At 36.0% G+C, this 27,078-nt stretch overlaps 1 long non-coding RNA gene across 1 annotated transcript in view; it reads right to left on the bottom strand.

Moving 5' to 3' along the window:
* Window positions 1-1,338: 1,338 nt before the first annotated feature.
* LOC136019429 (uncharacterized) overlaps window positions 1,339-27,078 on the bottom strand; it is a 370,301-nt gene continuing 344,561 nt past the window's right edge. Inside the window, exons 4-5 of the long non-coding RNA XR_010614872.1 lie at window positions 2,404-2,549; window positions 1,339-2,188 (exon numbers count right to left, since the gene is read on the bottom strand). This is a non-coding gene — a long non-coding RNA (uncharacterized LOC136019429). The remainder of the gene's footprint in view (window positions 2,189-2,403; window positions 2,550-27,078) is intronic.

Below are 27,078 nucleotides of genomic sequence, written 5' to 3'. Positions count from 1 at the left end.
ACCGTAAATAATGACTGTCTATGTAGACACTAAAATCTGGTTTTTTTCAGCTAGTAAAAAACAATTCCTATTTAATTCTCTTTTTCCTTCTATTACTGTAGGTTTGCTATGAAGTAGCACAGAAACTCAGCATTAGTATGATATGTTATTTACAAGCATCTACGGGTTTAACAGGAAAAATTGACAATCAAAGGGAATTTGTGAATCTTGCTGTATTTCTCTGATGTGTGAGTTTTCTTAAATAAAAGTTTCTGGATCATTAAGTGATTAACCTAGTCTTCCTGTCCTAAGTGAGAAAATTAGTAATGATTTATCTAGTTTCAGAAACTAGGGGGGAGAGGAGAGAAATGCTGGTTTTAATGGCTAAGGAATACTAACATTTGGGAATCAATAAGGAAATGACAGAAAGCTCAATGGACTCTGGTGACTCGCCAGGATAGTATGATGAAACTTTCCTGGTTTCTAAAGCCAGTTATATGCCAGTGTTGCATCTGAGTGGTGACAAGACATGCCATGTTTGACTCCCCATTCTCAGTCGTCAGTGCACACATGGATACAGATGGAACAAGAAACAGTATAAGTCTTAAGAAAAATTTGAATTAACACTGGTGGACTTAAATGACTTTACAGATGCAGATATTCTCTATTAAATAATAAACCACCAAATCTATCACTGCTATTCTTTTGCCAAGAGACACAGTTATACTAGGCAAAAGCTCATACAATTAGTTCTCATCTGATCCACACAAACCCTTTGTGTTTACCAAAACCCTTGTCAGAGGATGCAGCACCAGGTATCACCTTGCAAAAATTCCAGCTAGGAAGTACAAACACTTTGTAGTACAGTGTCAATCCTGGAAGAAATTTGCAAAAAACAATTAGTGCCATACTGTCATACTCCATCATTTCCCTCCTGAAGAACTGCAACTTCAGAGCTTTCTTTATATGCAGGCTTCCTGCAAACCCCACTATTTGAAGGACTGAAAATACACCTCTGCTTCACTGTGATCCCATAATGCCATGTGATGATTACAGGTGAACATATAGCTTTATTGCTAACAAAGAAGAAACAGCCAAATAATGCAGACTCCTACTTAGGAAACAAGATTAAGCTAGTATTGCTGTTTCAGACAGTAGTAAGGGTTATTTACTATATAAAAAAGGCTTCATTCATCAACAACAAAGGCAATTCCTTTAATGTGCAGCAGTTGCATAATTTTGCTGGTTTAGCAAATTTCTGAAACATGTTATTAAAATCATAGAATAGTTTGGGTTGTAATTCCAGCATCTTGGGTATTATCCAGTAGTGCAATACATACCAGCTCATCAAAACCCCCTGTCCCAGCTTCCAAATGTCCATTACCACAAACACTAGAATATGTTCTTTGTGGGAAAACAAAATAACTGGATTTCCCCTGGATACATACAGTACACAGCAATAAATATGATCTAATTTGTTTAGATTTGTTAAAAGAAAAAAAGAAGCACTTCGCCTTATTTTGTCCATACAACTCAGGTTCTCAAATATAGTAGAAAATATCTTTGGTTCAGTTATACAATTTTTAATGCAAAATTAGCAGAAATTTCTATAAACTGAGTGCTAGTTTCATGGTTGGGTTTAGTAGAAGAGAAATGGGATATCGGGATACAGCACCTCTAGGAGTCTGCACACTTGTACTCTCCTTCCCAAACTCCTTTGATTTCCTATAAGCCTAGGATGTGAGGGAGCAGTCTTAAGGTTTGTTTTCACATGGAAACTGAGCATGATATGAATTTTAAGCATAAAAGTCAATCTTGGCTTGCCTGGTGATGCAAGAATGCTTAGTCTAGAAAAAGTCACCTCTCTTATTTAGTGTAACCAGTGATGGTGATTCCAAAATTAAGACTGACATGAAAAAATAATCAGAAATAGGTATTTCATAATTACTCATTGCCTCTGCGAGGCTGAACTTCTACTTCCAATGTGCCATGAAAGTGACATGAGAAACTTCAGCATAGCTTTTCCAAAGCAGAGATTTAGCATGAAAAAAGAACATCTGCATGAGGAACCAGTCCAGAACTACCATTTCAAAACGTTTATTTCCAGATCTTCCCTTGCAGACTTTCTTAGGTTTCTGTATTTTCCTCCAAAGACCAGAATGCTCTCCAATGCTTGCCAAAATGTTTGGGATTACAGAGTCTTGAACATCTGATAAATCAACAGAGAAAAAAGAAGAGATTCAGAGCGGCCCTGCGGAGAAGGACTTGGGGGTGCTGGTTGATGAGAAAATTAACATGAGGCAGCTTCAGTGTGCACTTGCAACCCAGAAAGCCAACCGTATCCTGGGCTGCATCAAAAGGAGTGTGACCAGCAGGTCGAAAGAGGTGATCCTGCCCCTCTACTCTGCTCTTGTGGGACCTCACCTGGAGTACGGTGTGCAGTTCTGGTGTCCTTAACATAAAAAGGACATGGAACTGCTGGAACAAGTCCAGAGGAGGGCCACGAGGATGATCAGGGACTGGAGCACCTCCCGTATGAAGACAGGCTGAGGAAGTTGGGGCTGTTCAGCCTGGAGAAGAGAAGAGAGACGTTACAGGAGCCTTCCAGTAACTGAAGGGGGCCTATAGGGATGCTGGGGAGGGGCTCTTCATCAGGGACTGTAGTGACAGGACAAGGGGTAACGGGTTAAAACTTAAACAGGGGAAGTTTAGATTGGATATAAGGAGGAAGTTTCCTGTTAGGGTGGTGAGGCACTGGAATGGGTTGCCCAGGGAGGTTGTGAATGCTCCATCCCTGGCAGTCTTCAAGGCCAGGTTGGACAGAGCCTTGAGTGACATGGTTTAGTGTGAGGTGCCCCGCTCATGGCAGAGGGGTTGGAACTAGATGATCTTGAGGTCCTTTCCAACCCTAACTATTCTATGATTCTATGATTTTATGATTCTGTGATTATTTAATAAAATTATAGTTGTCAGATAATTATATGGTATGACAGAACTGTTTGGTCTAAATACTAAAGTTAATATAAGGTATGATTCTACTTTGCATGGAGTTTTCGTTTAAATTTTAAGAAATTACTGATATAGAAATGTTGGTAAGTAAAAATTTCATTTCAAGTGAGTAAAAAAAATTTTTTAAAATATAGATGAAATATAGATGAAATGCAGCTCTCTGCATTAAATAACTTATATAGCATAAGGACTTTCTGACTACCTATCTACTTCTTTCTACATTGGGGTATTCACAACAAATTTATTATGTTCTTACATATTTGCCAACTGCACTATTAACAATTTAGTATAGACAAAGACTAATGTCACCTTCTACTGCTTTGATAGTATGAATGTGATCTGAATATAATTTGTACCATCTCCAAGACAAGACAAGTTTATTACAATATTAGAGTAAATGAGATCATTCTACTCAGCTTGAAAAAAAAGAAAGTGAAAATAAAAAGGTGGTCTCTTAGGCCTGAAGAATTTATACTCTGCACACACACACAAAAATTAATATGGTATTTTTTTGCCAAGACCAGATCAATATTTTTAATCACAAATTTAGAATTCAGTCTTTGAATTAAAAAAAGATTTTTTAAAATTTTTTATTATTTTTTTTTTAATATCCAAAAAGAGTATTTTTGGAATTCGGTGTTGGGAAGGCTGATATGCTTTGAGTGACCAATTAGTGCCACATTTATTTAAAAGGATCGAGAACTACAAATGTCTTTTACCAAGGTACAAGCTACATACACCAAACCTTTCCAAATAAAATGGCAACATTCATCACCTAAATTAAAAACCAATAATTAGTTAGGTCTTAGTTAGAAGGTACTTTTATTACTCTCCCCTCCTCATTTTCTATATTATTCTGCAGTTGTTTTGTCATCTGAGCTTTCAATGTAGAGAGATACTATTTAAATTAATAAAGCTCACATTATTCCTATACTTTCATTTTTCATGAAATAAATTATGGAGAACACATACAAATTTGAAACTACCAACAAAGGTACACTACTTTACTTTTATAGAAGTCCTTTAGAGTGCAATATAACTAATGAGGTATTGCTCTGAAATATAACGCATATTACCATGTAGCAGATTGATTTTGCTGCAATTTCCTACTAACTGCAAAGTGCCTACTAATTAAAGCAAGGCAGAGCTCAGCCTTGCCCTCCAGCATCTACAGCACAGTTCACCTGCTCTGAGAACCAATGCAACTCAGTGTTTTTTTCTGTAACCCCAATTTAAGAGAAAGATTTGAACAGTTCCCAGCTTACTGCTACATAAGTGAATGAATGAAGGCTGGAATTCAGTACTGCTTTTTTTGGATCAACAATTGCAAAACCTATGCGTTACACAACTGGTTTTGAACTTTCAAAAGGTAAAGATGTAATACTACAGCAGATTCCCCCTCACACTCCCAGAAAATCTGTAAAACAGCTGAGTAGAACAATGAGTTCCCACTTAGTGCCCCTATAAGGAAAATGATACAGTGTGCTTTGATCTGTACTGGGAACCAGAGAATCTAAACAACACAGATGCATTATGAATTCCTTAAAGTTCAGGAAGACTACTGATAAGAAGTTACACTGTACAAGAAATGGGGAAAAAGGTCAAGAAAAAAATAAGTAAACTTTTCTGTCACTTACAAATTACTAGGGTTTTTTGTTCGATTGTGGTATTCTGTTTGCTTTCTATTTCTCCTTCTAGGTATCTTTCTGTACTTCCAAAAGTTTTATGAAATGGCTGTATGATTTAAGGAGCCACAGCATTCCTCAAAGACAGAAAGAAAGCCTTTGTGGTAAGTTCGTGATGTAGCACAGAACCAAGTTTTTATGTAGAAATCTTTAAATAGAGATTTACTTTAAATAAAAGCTCTCTTGAAATGCATGTTATGCCGCATGATGGAAAAATATGAAGAAGGGAGTGTTGTCCTTTATTCTTCCCTCTCCCTATATAAAGCAATGCTAACATGACAGCCAAAGGTCTTCAAAAGAGGTAGAAGTTTCCTCACCTTGTAAATTGTAACACAGTACAGTGTTTCCAAAAGCCTTGACCAAAACAAAATCTAACTCCACACATCTTTATTTAGGCCATCCATCCAGCCTCTGTGAAAACTTCCCCCTGTGCAATGAGAGAATTGCTGAACCTTTAACATTTCCACAGATATATATCAGTGCCTTAGAGATTTATGTGAACATTTCCATTGCACTAGAGTAAATACACCATTGTTATTGATTTTAACTTATCTAAACAAAGACTGAAAACATTAACCTCATAATAATTATTTTAATGGTTGCCTAGATGATCTTATGGACCACATTTATAGTCCCAGCAATGTACCTAATCCTCTAAAAGGCATGAAACTTTCAAGAAATAAAATAAAACTTAATAACACTTCCCACTCACATATACCACTCCCCAACAATTTTCTTGAAACACAGGTTTCAGAAAAAAACAGAAAATTGAAACATGGAAGAAACTAGTCAAGAGAACGCTGGTTTCTCTTGAGTAATCCCTTAAACTCTCATGTTTAAAAAAAAATCAGAAAAAGAAATAAACCATAGAAATAATGAGTGACTGAAATATTAGACCTTGCAAAGGCAATCCCAATACACTTCACTTCACAAAATAGGATACAGATTTCATTATTCTTATAAATGAACTATAATTTAAGTTGCATTTCTTTTTTTTTTTCTTTTTTTTTCTACTTGTAAAGAATTTTTAAAGGCATGGAAATTTTTAACGGCATGGAGTGATTTGACAGCAGGATAATCAATACTTCCCAAAGTTCACTACTTGAAAGAAAAACTCAGTAAGAGAAAAGGCTAACACAGTTAAAAACTTTTCCATGTATTGCTGTTCCCAGTGGAAGGCATGGAAAATACCAGCAACAAACAATTCATCCTAATAAACTTTGGGTGAGAAGGATGGTTGATGGTTTTTAAGTAGCTTGGATTTCAATTAAGGTTTTCAGGCAAATCCCCTCTAAGGGTCTTCTGTGATACCTGAGGCACAAGGTCATGGTGAGTTGCTGTAATATTTCCTTCCAGAAGAGCTGCATCCAGTCTGATCCTACTTAATTTTTGGAACCTAAAACAATGCCTAAAATAGAGCATAGTTCTCCTTCAGTCTCATTTAGTTAGGAGAAACAACCATCTCTGAAAAGCAATGATTTTTTTTTTTTTTATTCAATCACTTTCTTGAATGTCTTTTCTGCTTCTTTTTTAAAGGATAGGTCAGTTACTTTTGCCAGATATTATGAATCCTTTGCATAAACAGACACCTTGATCTCACAGAGATGGAAATGACTGAAAGGCACTTATAACACACTTAGTACATTTTAGACAATCATTAGAATATCTGTTTCCTTTTAAATCATATTGTCAAAGGTGAACTTAAACATTTAGAAAGCTCAGAGTTACGGCAGATATGCCAGGAGCAGTAACCGAATTTCTTTGAGAGAAAATTCAAAGACCTTTCTCTCTGTTTAAGCCATACAGTCCCATTTCATTGCATGACTTATTTACTTTAAGGGGCTAAGGGACAAGACTTAAATATTGCTTTAAAAATCTTCAGCTATGCTCTCAGCTGCATAATTAGCAGCTTTCACCACCCTGAGGAGAGTGATAATGGCCAACACATATGATTCATGAGTGAAGTGCCATCACACCCATAAGGGGGTTCGTTTACAAGACAGTTTTCAGTAGCAGTCAGAAATCATCAGGCCTGCACATTAAGATCAGCAAGGACATGATCTAGTTCCCACTGAAATCACTGTGGATATTTCCATTTGCTACAGCAAGTTTTGAAACAGAGAATACTCTTCTAAGTAATGCTAAGTCTAAATTAAACACTCAGCTGACAGTGAGTGCTATATTACTGGAGCTCCTGACAAAGATAATTCTCAATAAGGTTTGGGTAGTTTCGTGAATTTTGTGAACTGACTCCTTATCTAAGCTCTAGGAAAATCAGAAGAAATGTTTAAATACTTATAATCTCCAGCATCACAAATACTTCATATGCAAGAACAGTTTGTCAAATTAATGTTTTCTCTGTATAGGGAATCTCACTTTGAAAATAAGTAGTGATAGAGTTGCCATTGTTTTGTTTAGAATTTTACTTATAGAGAGGCAAAAAACCTCAGCAGGGTTGAGCTCCTTTCCCAGTGCAACAAGGATCTTTCACAAATTAAACTACTATTAATCCTACCAGCGTTTTAGAGGAATCATATCATCTACAGTGGAGATGGAGTGATTCTAATGGTCCTGTCCAATTACAGCTCCACTTAGATGTAGATGAGATAGATGCACAAATTAGGCAGCCGTCTGTCTACTGGAGACTGGTACATAAAAATGTCACTTCAGGAAATTGTCAGGTTCTCCTTGGCTTGCAGTTTTGCAGGTTTTCCTCTTCCATATTTCACAGAAGAGGAAATTCCTTCAGTTGGCATCCAGGAACACAGAAAGGAGAGTAATTCTGTAATTACTTCAAAAACACAATTGAGAGGTTTGCTGTCCTTGTGTGTCTTCAACACCAAGTCAGAAAAGCTTAGCATACAAAAATAAAATCCTTTGTTTATAAGCCAAAATAGGATACAAAGCAGTAAAACAACAGGATGGAACTGGAGAGGTAGCTGCAGGTCTTCAAAAACTAACAACAGCATCCGTGTTATATGTATTATAATGCAAGGAAATTCTCTGTTATCTAGAATGAAATGTCAGCCAAGAACCCAAAATAAAAAAAGTAAATGCCAAGAATTAAAGATGGAGAAACAGCTTACATAAGGCAATCATCCCGTCAGAAATAGGAACTTATACTAGATGAATATAAGATATTTGTAGAGATGGGTGCAATAAAATGACAACAAGAAGTCCCAGTGAAATCTCCCATTAATTTTGTCATTTAAAGATTCATAGCTCTTGGTTTTGTATATGCTGTTTTTTTTGCAGGACATCAAATTTAAATGTACATCGAAACCCAGAGGACATAAAATGGTATCTAGATCATCCCACTGCTGAAATAGTATTGTATTGCCAGTGTTATGTCAGTACCCAGGTGAATTAAAAGAAAGGAGGAAAATGGATGTATTAAATGGAAAACTAACAACCAGTTCTACCATGACACTGTTTTACCTCTTTTGCATGGTGGTTTGTTTTAGGTCTCTCTAATAGGGGTTAATTTTAATTGGGTATTAAATCATTGTGGTTGGTTTTGTATATGCTTGCTATGTAAAAGTTAACAGTTTCACTATCTCATTTGGTTCTTCACCAAATGAAGAAGATAATAATTCTAAGCAAAATTGGACTCAAAGCAGCAGAAGGGTACTTCTATAACTAAGTACCCTAAAGAACTGAGTAATAAAACATAAGCTGTAGTTGGTTTCCTTGAAGCAAAGTATTATTTTATTTTGCCAATAAATTCACTTAGGAATTCCATTCTATGGCAATATTCTTTCTTTATCTACTAGCAGTTACCAAAAAGCATTATTTGAATGCTCTGGAAGTTTTAAAGTAATGTTATTTTCTGACTATCAAATATTAAATTAAATAATTTGTATAAGCATATGAGAGTCTGGTAAGTTAGCAGCTTATATTGCTGGGGAGTGAATACATCACTATTTTAGCCTAGGAAACCCAGAAGTCAATTAATGAATGAGTTAGAGAACAGTAATCTCTATCTGGATCCAATGGCTGAACACATAACTCATTTTCTCATGAGAGAAAAAAAAAATAATAGAAATTTAAAGGATTTTTTTTATTCTACGGTGTAAAAAACTTTGCTGATTAGATATTTGAAGGCAATCTCTTTTCCTTAATACCAGAAAGCAAGCCATATAGATTCTTCATTTACAGAAGATTTTTGTGAATATGTGATAACAATTAAGGCTGATGCTGTAATAAGGTAACAAGTGTGGTAAGTCTGACAAAGAGCAACATTTAATTTGAACAAAATAACCAGGGATAATATAATTCATTTTTTTCATAATTTAGATATATGTATGACAAGTTAGAAATAATTGCCCTTGAGTTATTATGATGATTTTCTCATCAAAATGTACCTCAATTCTTTTCAAATTTAGAATATGGCTATCCCTAATGTGAGAGGAGAACACTGCACTATAAAAAGAAAAATGTACCTGCTGTACTGAAAAAGTCTGAGAACCTCCTCCCTCTGAATTACTTCAAGTATATCTTCTGCTTTTATGCTACCTTAATTGAATGCTAATTCACTATCTACTTTGCATCTCAATGAAGACCGGTTTTCTTGATTGTAGATGGGCATATTGCAGGTTTTATTACAGAAATTCCAAACTTCTGCAAGATCTTCACTGCAATTTCACTAGCTTTTTCCTTTTTGACATTCCTGTCAAATGTTCGCTCCTTTATTCCATTTTACACAAACACACAGAGCCTTGCTTACTTTCACATAGTGATAAAGCCACGCACAAGAATGCTCACATAAATTCTCTGATCATAAGACATTTTTTAACCTGACTCTGAAGACCCTCATACCTACAGAGAAAAAACAGAACTGCAGCAAAACCACATATTTACCAAGTTCAGTGGTGTGCCAAGCCTTAAAAACCAGATAAGCTGTTGCACAGATCAAACATCTGTGACTCTCTGTGCAGCTAATCACTACACTTAGATGCATTTTGTGGTCTTTTTTTTTTTTCCCTCCCCAGTATTAAGCTGAAAGATCTCTTTGTAAATCCTGTAGAAGAACCAGCACAACTTTTTCCAGATTCTGTAGTGTTTATTTTATTCCCAGTCTTCCAGAAACCTTTTCTAAGTTAGTGAATATTTTATTTGAAATAGTTTATTTGTTGAGCATTGCTGATGATGGACACCATCACTTACACCTTTTTATTAGATTGACTAATCTGTATAAACCCAGCATATACCTTGCTTTTTAATGTCAGCAACTGTTCAAGCTTACATTGTATCTTTAGAATAAAGGCTCTTTCGTGGACTTGACTCTCCAGATGCATTCATTTAATAGTCCCTCTTGGGTATATCCTTTAAAACTCTTGTCTGCTGCAAGATGTATTTGGCATGGCAAGCAGATTGCACCCTGCTGTGCTGTGTAAAATATTATATCTCAGTGATACTTTACAGTGGAAACTCTGCAGTATGGCAACTAGCAGAGGACCATAAGAAAAAGGGATAAAATTATTCCATGTTTCAAAGCAGTTTGTTTGTTTGTTTTAGACAAGCTACTTTAATAATGCAGTACAGAAACATAATTCAAACTTGGAATGAAATTAAGGGACAATCGAATAGAAATGCTAATGAAAACCAGGTAAGCATTAGTGTGGCACGTTAACAGATCTAGTTTAGAACTGAAGAGTATGTTCATACCAGCACTGGTCTTTTAGAATGCCTCATGAGATATGCACAGAGACTGCTCAGCACATCCAGAATTCACTATGCAATAAGGGGTTTAGACTGAGAACCCTAGACAGAACTGTTATACTGTAATTAAAAACTATGTTGCTGTTTGGGTGCTGCCTAAAATCTATCAGGATGCAGATTCACAAGACTTCCATTAACCGTTTGAAGGACCCTTTCAACAGGATTTCAAGGCTCAAAAAATTCCACCAGGTGTTACTCAGTTTATAATAATGGCTAGAGACGTTAATATGATCATTGCCCATTGCTGCACAATATAAAAAGAGGTCCCTTTGCCAAAGATCTCTTTAACTAGAGAAGATAAACTACTGGGAAAGAAACAGAGACAGACAAAGAAGAGAACATTCTTGAGGTTAGAAGGCAAAGTAATGGCAAAAAATCTCAAAACATGACTTGGGCCACCTGAATCCTTACCCACTGCTCTGTCCACCGGCCATGTATTAGTCCCACTCAAGCTATCACAGCTTTTTGTCTTTTTTCTTTTCTTTTTTCTTTAAAGATATCAGACATTATATGAATATAATTTCATTTCTTTACCAGAAAAGGTGGTCAAACACTAGAACAGACTTCCTAGAGGAGTGGTCAATGCCCCAAGGCTGTCAGCATTTCAGAGGGCTTTGGGCAATGCCCTTAATACCATCTTTTAACCTGGCCAGCCTTGAGTTGGTCAAGCAGTTAAACTAGATGACTTTTATAGATCCCTTACAACCAAAAGAGTATAGCCTATTCTAGTCTATGTCACATATCACATTTTGCAAGAAAAGTGACATAACATTGAGAAAGGAAATCAAAGTCTTGCCGTAATTTACAAAATACATTCTACAATGTGCAAGTTCTCTACAACCTCCATTTTCATTTTTTTCTTCCTGTTCAGAACTTTTCTGTGCTCTACAGGAAGTTCTGTACCCTTGATCTAAATTAAATACGTGTATTCTAGAGGAGAAAAATTATCTGCTATAAATGTGAACTAACCAATGCACAATTCAGCTGTTTTACAAGAGCACAAAAAGCTAGTAATATGGGAGATCAACAAAGATGCTGCTAAAAACAGACAGAATGATCATCTATTTACTCATAGCCACTGACATTGTACTGATATCATTTCTTGCAGCTCTTTATTTCAGGAACAGAGATCAGAAGAAACCTTCCCCAGCTCACGATGACTTTTGGATACACTCCTCTTGGTGGATGTTGTGTAAAGCAATGATAGACAGGGAGACTAAGAGGACAAGTAGAAAAACAGACAAAAATATAAAACCCAACAAATCCTAAACCCCTAGATTCTCACTTCCCACAAAACTAGGTCCTAACTGATTGTAACAAATCTCCTTTTTACTGCCCAAGTGGCACTGATTTATAGTAAAAATCGTATTTACAGAACTCAAAGGATAAAAACATTTGTAAAGAAATCATTACCGTTAGAAAGTTTCCTGAGGAGCCTACTGAATGGCTTTGAAATGCCATTATTATCCACCTCAGTTTCCAATTGTGAATCTCCATCTTCCAGGCTCCTGCAACATCAGCACTCTACCTCCAAGTCACTGGTGCAGCTGAGGCACTTTCTTTTGGTCGGGCAAAAGTCAGTATTTTTCCCTTTTGCTTACACACACCAGCGTACGTGCATGCAGGCACAAAGGCACAATGACATATTTACATAGGATACTTCAATCAGGCTAGGGAGAGTTTCCCAGTTGATCATGCTTATTCCAAGTAAAGAGATATTCTTTCCCTTGCTAAAACTGAAGATTTTTTTCTAATTATTAAATGTCATGAAAGGAGAAAATAAAATTACCAGAAGAACTCTTGTCTAGTATATCCTGATAATAGGGAACAAGTAGACAGAAGCAAAATAGCTTGGCATTATGGCAACATGAAGACCTTGGACTCAAAGAAAACTCTGACTTCCTCTTTATAAAAGAACTGAAGTCACTGCTGAACCCAAACACCCTCTGTCATACACTGTTGTTAGGTGATTCAGTTCCTTTACTCATGGACATTTTAAGCTTGGTACTGTGCTGACACTGCTGGAACATGAGCCTTTTACTTAGCAACATCTTCTTGTGATCTCTTCCTCCATCAGTCCTTGTACGTTTCTCTGGGGTCTTTTTGTTTCAGCCCATCTTTCACTACAATCTTACCAAAGGTCTGAGTTTTCTGCTTTGACTCTGCAAGAAGGATGACAAATACGGTTCGGCATGATGGATACTGTGCTATATGGATTTTTAATTTGTCCTTGTGTGGCATGAAATGAAGGTACAGTTAAAATCATTGCACATGGCTTATCTGTAAATAATTATTTTTTCCTTACAAGACAAAATCCTTAAGAATATGTCCTGCTCCAGAAGCATGTAACTTCATGTCATCTGTGTAATATTTTCTCTGGACCTGCTTCATGTTCTCCCTACGTGATTCTAGGAAACATGTCTTGTTAGCTCTGCCTAATCCCCTTTCTTCTTCTCTCAGTTCAGTCAAGTAATCAACTGTTCCAAGATCAAATGAGAGTAAGGCATGAATGGGTTCTACTGGTGCAAATTATCTTGAGCCTGACAAGACAAGAGCTACTGTGACAGTCTTTTATAAACACATAAGATAGCAATTTTCATAATACCAAAGACTATTAAAAAGCTATATAGATAAATTATATAAATGTCACAGTTTCCAGTATTAAAAAAAATATACTTCCACTTTCACCTCCAAGTGCATCCACTGAGATCTTGAAAACAAGAGAATTACCTTTTGTTTTGCAATTAAATAGTAAGTAGAGGTCAGAAAGCATCTTTCAAATTGATTAGAAGTAGAAAATGTTCAGTTAAAGGAAACAAATTTTATTTAATCTCTAAAAATAAAAGTATTTAAATTATATTAAAGAGTACTATCACTTTTATGTTTTGGAACAAACTCAGAGAAAACATAAAGTCATAAAAAATTAAAAAAAAAATAAACAAATAAGGGTTTTGGAAAGGTACCTATTGGGAAACAATTCACACAGCTAGGACAGGGAAATCAGCTTTGTTGCTACCAAACTGTATCAATTTCTGTGATTTATAAGAGTGCCTGTACCTAAAGTAAAAACATTTTGAACATTCTGTTCAATGCTGATTACTCTAATCCATTCATTAGAAACCCCCTAAAATTATTCTGCCTTCCTAGGAGTAAAGCAATCAGGCTAACTAACAAGCAAACAGCTCGGTCCAAGAGCTTTACATTTACTGGATGAGAAAATGAAGTATATTAATTAGTTAAATGAAAACTAAGTAGACAGTATTCATTGTTATTCCTAGCAGCCATCATTTACCATTTCAAGCTAACAGAAATCCTTAAGGTATATTTCAATGCACTGACTGGGACACCAACATATGTTTTGTACAGTTAAAAGTAACCCACCAAGTTACTTTTCAAAATAAGCACTACAGACTATTTAATATTTATTTATTCTTCAATACATATCTGGTATATTTAATATTTGCTTTGTGTACAGCCAGCATGAGTACCATTCTCAGCACATGGTCTCCAGGAAACAGTTCGGAAAACTCACCTCACTAACATCATCCAAACCTATAGAAGGAAAACAGTCTGGAATACCTATAACAATCAGACACAGAAGCAGGGGGGAATGCATAGAGACTCCTTCAAGAAACCCACAAAGGAGCAGAGTAATCCAGTGAGCATCAGTGTTTGTGAGCTTGGAACACCGATCATGTAATCAACACATGGATAGCAGATGGCTTTTCCAAAGATCAATTTATCAAACATCAAAGAAAGTTGTGGGCACAAGGAGTCTAATGCATTCCTTTCCTACTGTATGCAATCTGACTATGAGCCAAACACTTTATTAATATGACAAGATCCCTTACCTGAGGCTAAGAGATCTTTCTTACCCAAGGCAGAGAGACCCCGTTATTTCTGACAGATCCTCGGCAAGTGACTGATACCATGCTGAATTAATACTGATGAAATCCACATAGTTAATTCCATTACACATAAACCATTGTCTAAATCTGAGGCTAAGATTGGACCTAGCCACACCTAAGCTCCATCAGGAGTTTAGAAAGCAAGGGGGTCCACTCTGGACCTCACAACTCAACAGGAGGGTCTCCCTTAGACTTCTGCATCTCCAGTGTTTGTGTAAATCATTCTAGGTCGATTCTAACTCTCTTTTCCTTTTCATCCATGTACTAAGTAATAGAGTAAATTTTACCATTAAATTTCATTAAGACATACTTTCACAAATTCATATTAAAACTACTTTTGCTAATACCTGTGATAGTGATTCTTTAAGAAATCTGAATCATTCATCTGCAACAAAGTGGCATAGTTGACAGGATACTAAATCAAGATTCATGACACCACTCTTATACCTTAGAATCATAGAATAGTTAGTGTTGGAAAGGACCTTAAGATCATCTAGTTCCAACCCACCTGTCATGGTCAGGGGCGCCTCACACTAAATCATGTCACCCAAGGGTCTGTCCAACCTGGCCTTGAGCACTGCCAGGGATGGAACATTCACAGCTTCCTTGGGCAACCTGTTCCAGTGCCTCACCACCCTTACTGTAAAGAACTTCCTTATATCCAGTCTAAACTTCTCCTCTTTAACTCATTACCCCTTGTCCTGTCACTACAGTCCCTAATGAAAAGTCCCTCCCCAGCATCCTTATAGGCCCCCTTCAGATACTGGAAGGCTGCTATGAGGTCTCCACGCAGCCTTCTCTTCTCCAGGCTGAATAGCCCCAACCTTCCCAGCCTGTCTTCGTATGGAAGGCAATGTATACCTTCATGAACATCATCGGTTCCAAATTTATGCCTAGATCTCTGCCTTTGCCCTAGATCTCTGCCTTTGTCAGGGGTACAGTGAGTTCCTGACTCATGATTCCTCAAGGTCATAACTGCAGAGAAAGGAGGTCATTACCCTACTATAAACTACATGATTAGGTAGGACAGTAGCTGTCCCCAGTCAAAAAACAGCCCACCAGCAGAGTCAGAAATGAAAGCCAGATCTCTGAAGACCATAGCTCTATCTAGTTGCAATATAAGTCATGTTTAGATAAATTCTTCTTTTTTTTCTATACCATATAAATCTACAACTAAAGAACACTTAAATATTTCAGGCAATTAAACATGAACCTTATTTTTAATAGCAGTCAATAGACAGGCAGATGTGATGCTCAAACACAATTTTAATGTTTGGAATACAATAAACAAGTCAGACTCAATCTGCCATAATAAGTAACTTTATTGCTGCCTAAAGGCTTTTGGGATCTTAATACTGAGCAGATGTTGAGGACTTCCCTCGTAATTATGGGAAGAACTAATTCTTTACTCCCCCACAGAAATGCTTTATGTGATCTGCTTTATTGCATTTGTGGTTACTTGACCTATGTATCCATGCTTTTCGCAGTTTTGCTACATTCACAACCTTTTAAAGTAAACATAACACAGACAACATCAAATCTGTATTTTACTTCTAGTGATAAACACCACTACCCATAAGCATCAGCGGAAGAATGGAAGAATCAACTTTTCTAAAAAATCAATAAAATTAAAGTGCCTACAGAAACAATAAATTTGCTCACACTGAACTTCGCAACACCAGCTTATAAAATATGCCTAAACCACTCCCCATTGGTTTTGTTCACATTGCAAATTTCTCCTACACAAGCACGGTTTCAGTGTTCATTTGAAAAGCACATCTTGTTTCTGGGAACTCCAAATCAATAATTTACCATAGTGCTCAATATAAGAACTATTTTTTTTTTAAATTGTTTATCAATGACCTGGCTGAAGCACTATTCCATAAGGATCTCCTAAAGGGACAAATATAAGGCTACTTCAGTTATTTGATCTCAAGTCTTTCTTGTCTCTGAAAGACCTTTGCTGCGATCCTCTTACCAATGTTGTAATCATCCCTTTCTGTGAAACGATGTCTGCACATTCGCCATTTTGCTGTCTCTGCAACCAACAACAAAATGTGCCATTTCACCAAATTTAGCATTATTTGCGTTTAGTACAGTACAAATATTTGATAAAGATGTTTACCAACATCAAGACCTCTAATAATCAAACTGGCAAGCATTCAAGAGCTACTTGAGATCTAAAGCTAGCACCACTTAGGCAGCAGTTGCTGCTTCCTGCTACATGGCAACAGAGTACTGTGTTCCAACTGGAATACTACATTTGACTGATGTGAAGCTCTACATGATCATACTTATCACATCAGTATCAGCTCACATCTATACTTCGGCTGCCAGTGCTGAGTGATATGGATCTGCTGTGTATTCTCTATTAACTGTTTCATCTCTACCTTATGGTCAAAAGCTCTCCTGTATTCTGGAGTATACAGATATCTTAAGTTTCCTCTGAAATACTTTGCTGCTTTAACTTGCCATAGAATGGTTGAACCTTATCAACCTTATCCACTTTCTTGTCCTGTCATTCAGCATCTAAATCCATCATGTCATTTCTAGATGCTTCTCAGTTCCGCACTGGATGAAGGGCAATGCTACCCTTCCCTGATTTTTTAAACAACCAAAGTTAGGTTGTTTTTTTGAACAACCAAAGCATCAGATGTGGCCAGACACATGATTCAGACATGAAGAACTGCTCTGTATATGAATTTTATGGGGTCAAAGCACGCTGGATTTATGGCAAATGCTTTAGCTTGGCAAAATCTGCAAATGATGGTAATAGTACAAAATCAGTTACTCTGATCATGTCTGGGATCGAAAGCAGCCACTTTAGCAATCTTTTATACTGTCATTATAAGGAAAATGAGTTCTTACTCTGTGTGCTCCTTGAAGACATAAAAATCCATTAAGGCAATTTTATTAGTCATGTAGGGCAGAAAATCCAAAATCGTAACATAACCTTGACTCTGCTATGAAGCCAAACCCGTTCCAGTCCCAATATATTCCTTATGACAGGTGAGGAAACAAAACTAAGATCAGCAGTTGGGAAAAAGATCACAAGCTTCTTAATATTTTATGTTAATTTAATGATTTTATTAAAACAAGTTCCTTTTTTTTAACTGCTGCTGATATTACATATGCATAGAATATTTTAGGAAGGATTATATTATGAAGTCAGTTAATTACCTGCCTCCTGCAAGTAATTTCAAGAATTCATTCAGTTAAATTAATTTACAGATTAAAAAAAAAAAAGACAACAAAAAATCCCAAACCAAAACAAAACAAAAAACCAACAACAGGAAACAAAGAACCCAACCAAAAAACCTCCAAAAATCTACAGACACAAAAGTAGGCACTTTTTTCTGTGTTAGCCATTTTTAATAGCTAAATCTTTGGCTTTTTCCTCCTTTGACCATAAAGGAAGTACTGGAAACTGTATTGTCATGTTGAATTTAAATCCCCATGAAAGGAGAACTCAGACTCAATTTATTACTTAGTGCTTTTACTTTATTGTGCAGGTGGACTCAATAAATTAGAATGCCCATTAAATTGAATGGAACTTGTGACATCACCTAGATTCAGGCTTTCAGCCAAATTCTACCCTTCTGTAAAAGTTCGGATGAAGCTTTAGCTTCAGGGGGTGTATGTATGGCTCAAACGAGGCTCAGATATGCTCGACGTACTTTTGATGCTTGTTCTTTTTCTCTCCGGTATCTAGGTGTAGTTTCATGGAGTTTCACAGAGTATTTATCAGACTGGCTCTTTTTAGCTTTGTTTTTTGACTGAAGAAATTATTTTTTTTCTGTTTATCTATCTTGTTTTCTGTCTATCGTGTATTACATGAGCTTTCAACAGGGACTGGAAAAAGAGAACCTGGATAACTATTTCATTATGAACATCAGCAAATCCCACTGTGGTGGTGTATAGCTCATTCTGGGGCCACACATGGATGATTTTCATTCTACACCCAGAAGCTAAAACCTCTGAGGTACGCTCTGACAGGACAGGGGAGACATGAGGATGTATGAAAGAAAAAAACAGCTACATGCAGGTCTCAATTTCTTTCAGCTTTCTGACTTCAAGGGGTTTTCTGCAGACTTTGCAAGTGATAGCAATCTCCTTTCCGGGGGCTACTTAGGCTCAGGATATCTACAGGCATGTGGACTCATAGCACAAAGAATAAACAGGCTTTCGCTACAGTCCACCTCAGGATAGGTGCTTCTTGCGCTGCTTTTAAAAAGGATAACACACGGATAATTTAACAGTTTCAGACCACTATCCAAAACCTCTCACTGTATATACAAAGAATTGTGAATGCTGTTGCAGCTCAGTTTCTCATAATGCTGGCTGTACAATTGCTTAGCTAAATCACTTAAAGAAAATACCTGTAGCAACAAACCATTTCTTTAAAAGGTTCCAGTTCATTACTATCTGTTTCTGCCCTCAGTTACTGCTATTGTTTTCTGCAATATCATGTATGCTAATTCCTTCACATGTTCCTCCACTTTCATATCCTGTCCTTCTAGTAACTGCATGAGAGTATCTGTGGAACCGGCGATTTACGCTGCTAGTGTTGATATCACTTTCAAATTTGCTCTCTTACAGCATAAAAAATTACTGATGTTTCAGAGATGCAGCCATGCAGCCCAACAGCTTTTGTCTTCATGCTGTGCTCTTCTGTGCACCTGTGTCTCTCTTTATGCAGGGCAAGGCATTAGTGAACATTTTAAAGGTTGCCTCTGTTTGGTTCTAGCTATTCAGTCCTGCTTTTCTCTACAAGCAAAAATAGAGAGAGCTCTCATGCAAGTTACCAAGATAGCTGTGTAATTTTAGAAAGCCAGATATGTACCTGAAGCCAAACAAAATTTATCTCCCAGAAAGGGCATATCCCTGAGTCCTTCCACTACTTTGACAGGAAAGCCAAGTTTTTTAAAAGCTTATTACTTCCCTGTATCTTCAGGCTCAATTATCTGATTACTAAATTGATTTTGTAACAGAACCAAGGTACTACATGCTTCTTTTCCTCTGAATATCCTTTTTTCCTTTATTTTTTGGACAGTCAATCCATATAGAAGAGCTCTGTGATCACAAACGATTTTTTTTCTTCTACTGCTACAACTACTAGGGTTAATGGTTTTCAATTATTAACCTTGTGACTATATCAGCTTTAGAAGAACTAGCTGGAAAAACTTTGCTCCAAAAAGCAACAGATAAATCATGTATGAGAGCTACCTCAAACACTGTTACTGTGGGTCTGCATATTTGTTTCACTGCCTACTCACATAATCAAAAACAAGACTTCAGAGAAAAAAAACCCAATGTTTTCAGTTAGTGAGTAGTCTTTTCAAAATCCACACTCAATTTTTACATTAATCTTTCCAAAGACATAGTTGCACTCTGGATTCGTATCCTAAACCAGCATATTAAGGTCCTGTAATAAATAACACTGATACTTTATTTTGCACATAGTAAAAACTAAAAAAAAAAAAAAAAAAAGAAAGAAAAAACCCCATAAAAAATGCAGTTACTATAATTCTAATATATGGCATCATGCATTGAATCTTTTCTTGTGATTTTCAAATTAATGGCTCGGTTACAGGATACGACAGGCACTGTGGTTTTGTTTTGTCTGTTGGGTTTTGTTTGTTGTTTGGCAGTTGTTTTAATTAGGCTTCCACTGTGGTTTGATGCTTTGGAATTTCACAAGTTTTAAGAAACAGTCTTTCATGATTGAGTATGCACTAGTGCAAAATAATGCACTATTATTTTGGCAGCAAAAAGTTGACCTTTATCATCAGTAATATAACTGTCTTAGAGTATAAAATAACATTGATTTTTAAATGCTTTGCATTTTTTTAAATGTTATCGCCAAGGCACAATTTTCAGTTCATATTTTCCTTTTATAAAATTATTCCTACAAATTTTTTTGTGTGACGTTAAATGCCATTTCCATTACAATAATATTCTGTTGATTTTGACTCTCATATGCATAAATGCATTGCAATAATAAAAGGCAGCTGTCACTGCTTCCACATTTTAATTTCCATTTTTTAATGAATAGTTCAATAAACATGTAAATGACTGCCATATTATTTACATTTACAGTAAACATACCAATCCTAGTTGAAGTCTAGACCTATACTCAAAATTTATTCATCTGTATAGGAGAACTCTTCATATAGGCTGATTACAGTTACGGCTGTACCCATTTAAAGGAAAGAATCATTCCCCCAAGCAGTTTTACATAAAGCCACTTGCATTGGTAGTTCAGGATGTTTTGCATTCTACATGAATAATTTATAACGAACTTCAGTCTTTGTGAGAAATAAATTATTTTACTATAGACAAAAATAGCTCAATAATAATGTCATTCCTTCTTTGATCAAATATTACAGTGAGATACCTCCTTTGCAAAAATACCTGCAACAGGTATTCATCTGTAAACAGAAATACCCGTAACTCACATGGAATTACATTCACTGTATCAAAAAAGCCATGACAGAGGAAGATTTATGAGGATGTAAACTCTTGGCTATAGATAAAGAACGTCTACTTGTTCTGGCAAAAACAAACCAAACCAAACCAAACAAAAAAAAAAACCGAAAGTAAAATTTTACTGTGCTCTGAAAAAAAGCCATTACTTGTTCTCCATGAAAAGCAAAATTTCCCAAGTCTAGGAGAATTTTGTAGTTATGCAGCCATTCATATCTCCTGGATTCTGACAGGATTTTTGTTCAAGCATGTGGCATACAAGTTACAACATTCATAGTTCTCTGAGAACACAACATTTTATTCTGAACCACATAAACAATAGTTATCCTTTCTTAGCTGGCATTGCTACTGAAATAGTATTTCCCCAAAACATCACAATCCAATATATGAAGTGCAGCTAAACCTATAGTGTGTCATCTGAAAACCCTGGGAAACAGAATGCTGTTTACCTTACTCATGAACATCACCACACTACCAAGAAGAGAAGATGCATACTTGTGCACCACATACCATCACATAAGAAATATCAACTTTATGGCAGCTGCCAAATTGGCTCTAAATTTTTCTGTTGGTTTTGCTTGTGTTCCACTATTCATATTTATTAGCAGTAACATTTTTTTTCACTGTAAGTCACATCAGCTTATATTAAGGATTTCTGCAAGAACACAGGCCATACACTTTGTTATATTGACATTTATTGTCAGTTTTATTTGCGGTTTTATGCATGTCATTTCAAATGCTTGGTATATTTCTATATTTTCTAATAGTATGTTTATGTGATGGCGCGCTTGCCAAAACAATTCCTATTCTAAAAATGGGAATTTGGTCTATTTGATTTATGGCAGTCAGATGTGACTGATGGAGGCTCTAAAGACAGGTAATATTTCATATGATATGGTGCATCTCTTATAAACACAGCACACGTTGCCTACACATTGCATACTGTCAAAAGTGCCAAATAAAATTTGCTAGACTTGTCAGTGAAGAATGAAATAAAATTTGTCAGTGATGGCAGCTCAAATATTCTATTTAGGTAGTAAGCACAACTTATTTGGAAGCTATTTAGCTACATTTGCTTGTGATACCAAGCAGAAATCAAGAAACTTTGAAGTTTTGAAGTTTCCTGTTAGCTTCACAGTAAATACATGAAAAAAGAGCAAACTAGATGGCCTAATCAGCAAAGCCTTATGGGGTGTAAATAGCTACTAAACATCTTCCAGCAGTCAGGCTGCAGTGTTCCCATTTTCACCAATCAGTAACTATTCTCCCTGCCCAGCAGAAATTAGGAATTGGCAACAACTACTGGTGTTTTTATAAATGCTTCACATTTCTCCATTAGGCAGTTAATGGACTGAGTGAGAGCTGGAAGTCTTGAGAATATGAACCTAAAACTTGATACAACCCTCAGAAAAGGTTGTCCAACATTATACAGTTATGCCATACTTAAACAAGAAAGGAGGTTTGCCCAGAGTAGACTGGTTTTCTTCCAGCAATTTCATGAGTGCTGATGTTTGTTTCCCAAGATTTTAAAATGGTAACTGTTCAGACAAATCTGCACTTAAAATAGAGAAAGCATTAAACTTGAAAGATGCAGAAAAATAATAAAGGTGTGATAGCATTCACTGATGATACTGAAGTATTCAGAGTACTAAAATGAAGGCTGACTGAAAAAAATATGCAGAAGGACTGCAAAGTATTGAGCAATCAGGTGACAACACCAGTGAACAGAAATGGCAATAAATATTGAAAATAATGTACTCAAGGGCAAGAGAGTCCTAACTGCATATAGGCTTGATAGAGAAAATGCCCAGTAGTGCACAAAACCACAGTGAATCCAATACTCAGGAAAGGAAAAGAAAAACAAAACAGAATTCTTATGATGGTTCTGTATGGACCTGCAGTACGCCTACAAAGCTATAGAAAGGGAGAACAGACTAGGACTTTCCACCATGAAAAAGAGATAACTGCAGAGGCATATGATAGAGATCTTCATAAGTAACAATATGAAACAGTTAAATGGAAACCTCAGATGTCAGGTTCAAAATAAAGAAACGGTGGAACTGAATCACACCCTATGTGCGTTCAATGCTGGAATTATCTCAAAAGTGGTGCACATATCAACAGTTTACCTAGGTTCAAAAAGAGATTAGACAAACTCACAGAACTTCCCCTTGGGTTTATTAAACTCAAACATGACACATCTGGTTGAGAAAATGTATTTAACAGTTTCCATCAGACTCCCATTAGCCTGAGGGAAACCAGAGAAAATAATCAATGAAAGTAAAAAGTGGAAAGAGGAAAGAAAAATAATAAAAAAATAAAAGCTATGCAAAATAATATAAGAACTGTAATCTTGATGGAAATACAGTTCTAAGAAGTCTAAGGAAAAAGTAGGACACTAACACTAGAAGACATTTTGATGTAACTGATGTCTAAGAAACATAGGAAAATGTATTAAAGACATCATAACAGAGGCCTATTCAAACTTTGTATCTGTTTTCAAGATGATCAACTCCATCAAGAAAGTTGATTTTTTTTTCCTTAAGAAAGCTTTAGTAGTATTTAGTTAGTGAGATAAGATATTCACTACCTTAATTTGCTGTGCTTTGAAAATTATAAGTGCAGCAACAATGTAATGAAGCATAGATTATACTCTTTAATTCATTAAAATGAGTAAACAATAGTTACAGCTGAATGCCAGGAATTTAAGAGAAAGTGGTTTGAAGAGCAGATCATTTTATCAGTTCCTACTCATTTAAGTCATTAGGCTTCTTAGGAATAGCTAGCATTTGTGTTCTTCAGCCCATGAAGGTTATCAGAACACTCATATGAGCACTTTGCAACAGTCAATGAAAACCAAACATCACCTACTTAAAGCCTTATCTTATTAAAGGCAATAGGCAATCTCACCAGAATCCAAGGCATGGAGAGTTAGTACCTAAATAATTTTGGCTTGGTATTTTCTCTTTTTTAAGCATAACACAATTGTTCTCTTCAGTGGATAACACAAATGTCTGACTTTCATCAAATTCTGTAGTGTAAAGTGCTAAACTCCTATCTGCCAGCTACAATTCCGCTCATCTTTAAAATATGAAAGAGAGAAGAAAAAAGAATAATCTTTCTCCTTTGTGTTTATAGTATGGCTGACAACCCATGTATGTTATGGTGAACATAACTGCCTTGTCAGTTTTTACCAACTGTATTATGTACTCTTCTAGAGTCACACATTACAGGAATATTACAGTAGACTACAAACCTGCAATTATTTGAACATTTAAGTTCCCCTGTGACAACCTGGCTTACTTGCGATATAAAGACACACTAGAGAAAATGGGTTGTTCTCCCATCTTCATCTTTGATTTACTTCAAGACTTCATTAAGAAAAGCCATTTTGTGTCTGAAAGCCTCTGTTAGGAGGAAAACAAATCTTTTTGTAGCTTATTAAAAAAAAAAATCCACAAAAAACCAACCACTTCAACTGCCAATACTTGGCATTGAAAGAAGATAACACCTAGACATCTCTTTTACAGAAAGTAGCATCCCTGACCTAAGCAGAAACAGATAGGTTGCATATTATGTGTTCCCCTATGTTATTCATCTTGGACTCAGAACAGCAGCAGCTTTGCATCTAAACCAAGAGGTTTCACTTTACCTGCCAAAAAAAAAAAAAAAAAAACCACCAAAACCCTCTTGTCTTTAAGTTAAAACAATTTTTTTTTTTTTTTTAATTATTTTTTTTGGCTGGCTCATTCACTGTCCAAGAAGCCAAATCTCTGGAGCAGGTGACAGCACAGAGTGCTTCATTGCTTCCTTGATATGTATAGAAATAGCTACCTCATTGGCAGCCTGGATATTCCTGATGACTTACTGCACTATGTCTCTGTGATCCAGATGACATGCCTTATCTATGTCTAATTTTTTAATTTAGGGTGATCTGCTTTTTTGGTTATGGCTTCAGGTTAACTTCACCATGGTATGCGGACATATTCATTACTGGGCTTTCTTCAATTGTCACATTTGTGATCAGAAACCACTGAGATTACAAACCTTTCTTAACAATGACTTCTACTTTTGATAAGCTAACACATTGCTTATGATGGTAAGTAGTTACTCACTTTTAATAGCTCATTTAGCTAAGTTTATAATTTCTCCTTTTCTCCTCTACAGATTATTTCTTTGTTACATACTCATAGGTCCCACAAAACAAGTTACAGTTTCTAAATTTTGTGGGAAGTGGTTGACATTCCCTAATCCATTACATCTTCTCAGAGACAGGACACTGAATTAGGCTGATCTTTGATGTGATCCAACACAGATACTCTCATACTGTATAGTCAGTTTTCAGTTTTATATGACCTTCACACGTTGATAACTTTTAGTCTTTAAAAAAACAAACAAACAAATACTATAATCCCACCCCCACGTTATTAATGAAATTACTTTGCAAGGATAATAACACCACCACTTAGGAGACAAAACTGGGGGAAGGAGGAATACAGGTTTTATTGTCCTTATAACCACACTGTAGCTGAAATATTCCAGAGTATCTCTCTTAATTGCTTTTACTGTTAACATGTTCTCTCTTTGTTACTCCTTTGTCTTTAACCTCTCTTAAAATCCTCTTTTGGTTCTCCTAATACTCTGTGAATAGCGTTTGGATACCAGCTATGGGCAGGCAGTGAAACTACCAGGTAATCCATTTAAGGCACAGCAATTTGGTTTCACATCTGAGAGGACAGTAAGGCTGTAAAAGTACAGTGGCTGATGCTGCTTTCCTGTGTAAAATATAATAGTGGACAAAGATTAACGAGTGCCATGACATGACTGCTGATGAACATTTGTTAGTAAAATCACCAAACACTTTAGAAACATTATATAGTCCAAACAAAGCACAGCAGACTATCTAAAGGATACCAAGAGGCTATCAGACTGTCACTCAATTGTCCTGCATGCAGTATTTCACACTTACTAGTAAAGGACTACTCTAAATCACCAGCTCTTTATTGAAGTTCAATATTCCAGTCCTACCACTTTGTATATATTCATGTGTGGTTATTGCAGGCAGAGAATCAGTGAGAACTCCAGTGGTTTCTCTAACAGGTAGGCTAAGGCAGTGAAATTATCCAAATGGTACAGATGATCTTTTAAAAAATAATAGTTACATATTCTGGAGCTTTGCAACAGGTTCAAATACATACACTTGTTGAAATTAAAATAATTCACCACATTGATCTAAATGACAGTGATACATTAAAAAGAAAAAAGAAATCTTTGCATCTTCCTAGAAAAAAGTGACAAAGCAAAATAGAAACTATTCCTAAAGATAAAGCATTGATGAATATAGTTTGTGGGAGGCTAATGTACCTTACTTATACCTAGTCTAGATTTCCATAGGTATTAAAGATTAAATTTTTGTGGCTTGCATGTACACAAACTGTAATTATAGGCAAAAGGCTGTCATCGCGATTTTTAGAGCAAAGAATATTAGCATTTAAGTACCTTTTAAAGTGAAAAAATGTTAATTTCCAACAAGCCACAAACATTACAACTCATTCCATAGTTAAATGAAGTTCAATTTCAAATACGCCAGCCAGTGACTTGTTAAGAGCAGAAAAGGTACCACCCAGCTTGAGCAACATGACTGTCTACCTCCTTAATTGTTAAACCCACTAAATACATGGTGACAGCTACTTTAAGAACCATTTTAACAATATATCCCTAGGGCAGGGTGCTAATCACCTAAAAGATCAGGCAGGTCATGGACTAGCCTATCCATCTGGTAACAGATGATATATACAGTTTATCCTTTATATTCAGATGATATTCTTGACACTTCAGAAACCTGCCTTAGAGCAATCTTCTCACCCTCCTCCTCAGACAGCAGACACAGCGACATGAAAAATTTTAATCTAAAGATGTACAAGTTCCATCGATGCCTAATGCACCTTTTTTTGTGGTGAATTTTATCCTTCTTAGTGATAAAAAAAATGGGTAACAAATGTTTTATTTTCTCTGCATACAGGCATACAAAATACATGGAGAAGTACTTTGTCCAGCTTGGATATCTGCATCCATAGTACTGTTAGTCCACAGAATAGTCAATTGATTAGTATGACAGAAATTATGTATGTTAATGAAGTAAGGACACAGACAGCCATAATCACTAGCTGACAATAAACTTTCATCAAATTCTGTAGTGTAAATAATGTCCACTGAATTTGCCCATTTTTAATTAAAAGGAAGGCAATTATTCATTATAGATTTTGGGAATGACATATTTAATGAAACAT

The sequence above is a fragment of the Lathamus discolor genome, chromosome 9 (assembly GCF_037157495.1).
Source record: "Lathamus discolor isolate bLatDis1 chromosome 9, bLatDis1.hap1, whole genome shotgun sequence".
NCBI lineage: Eukaryota > Metazoa > Chordata > Aves > Psittaciformes > Psittacidae > Lathamus > Lathamus discolor.
The sequence above is the reverse complement of the archived record's forward strand: the minus strand, read 5'-3'. Positions and strand labels throughout refer to the sequence as shown.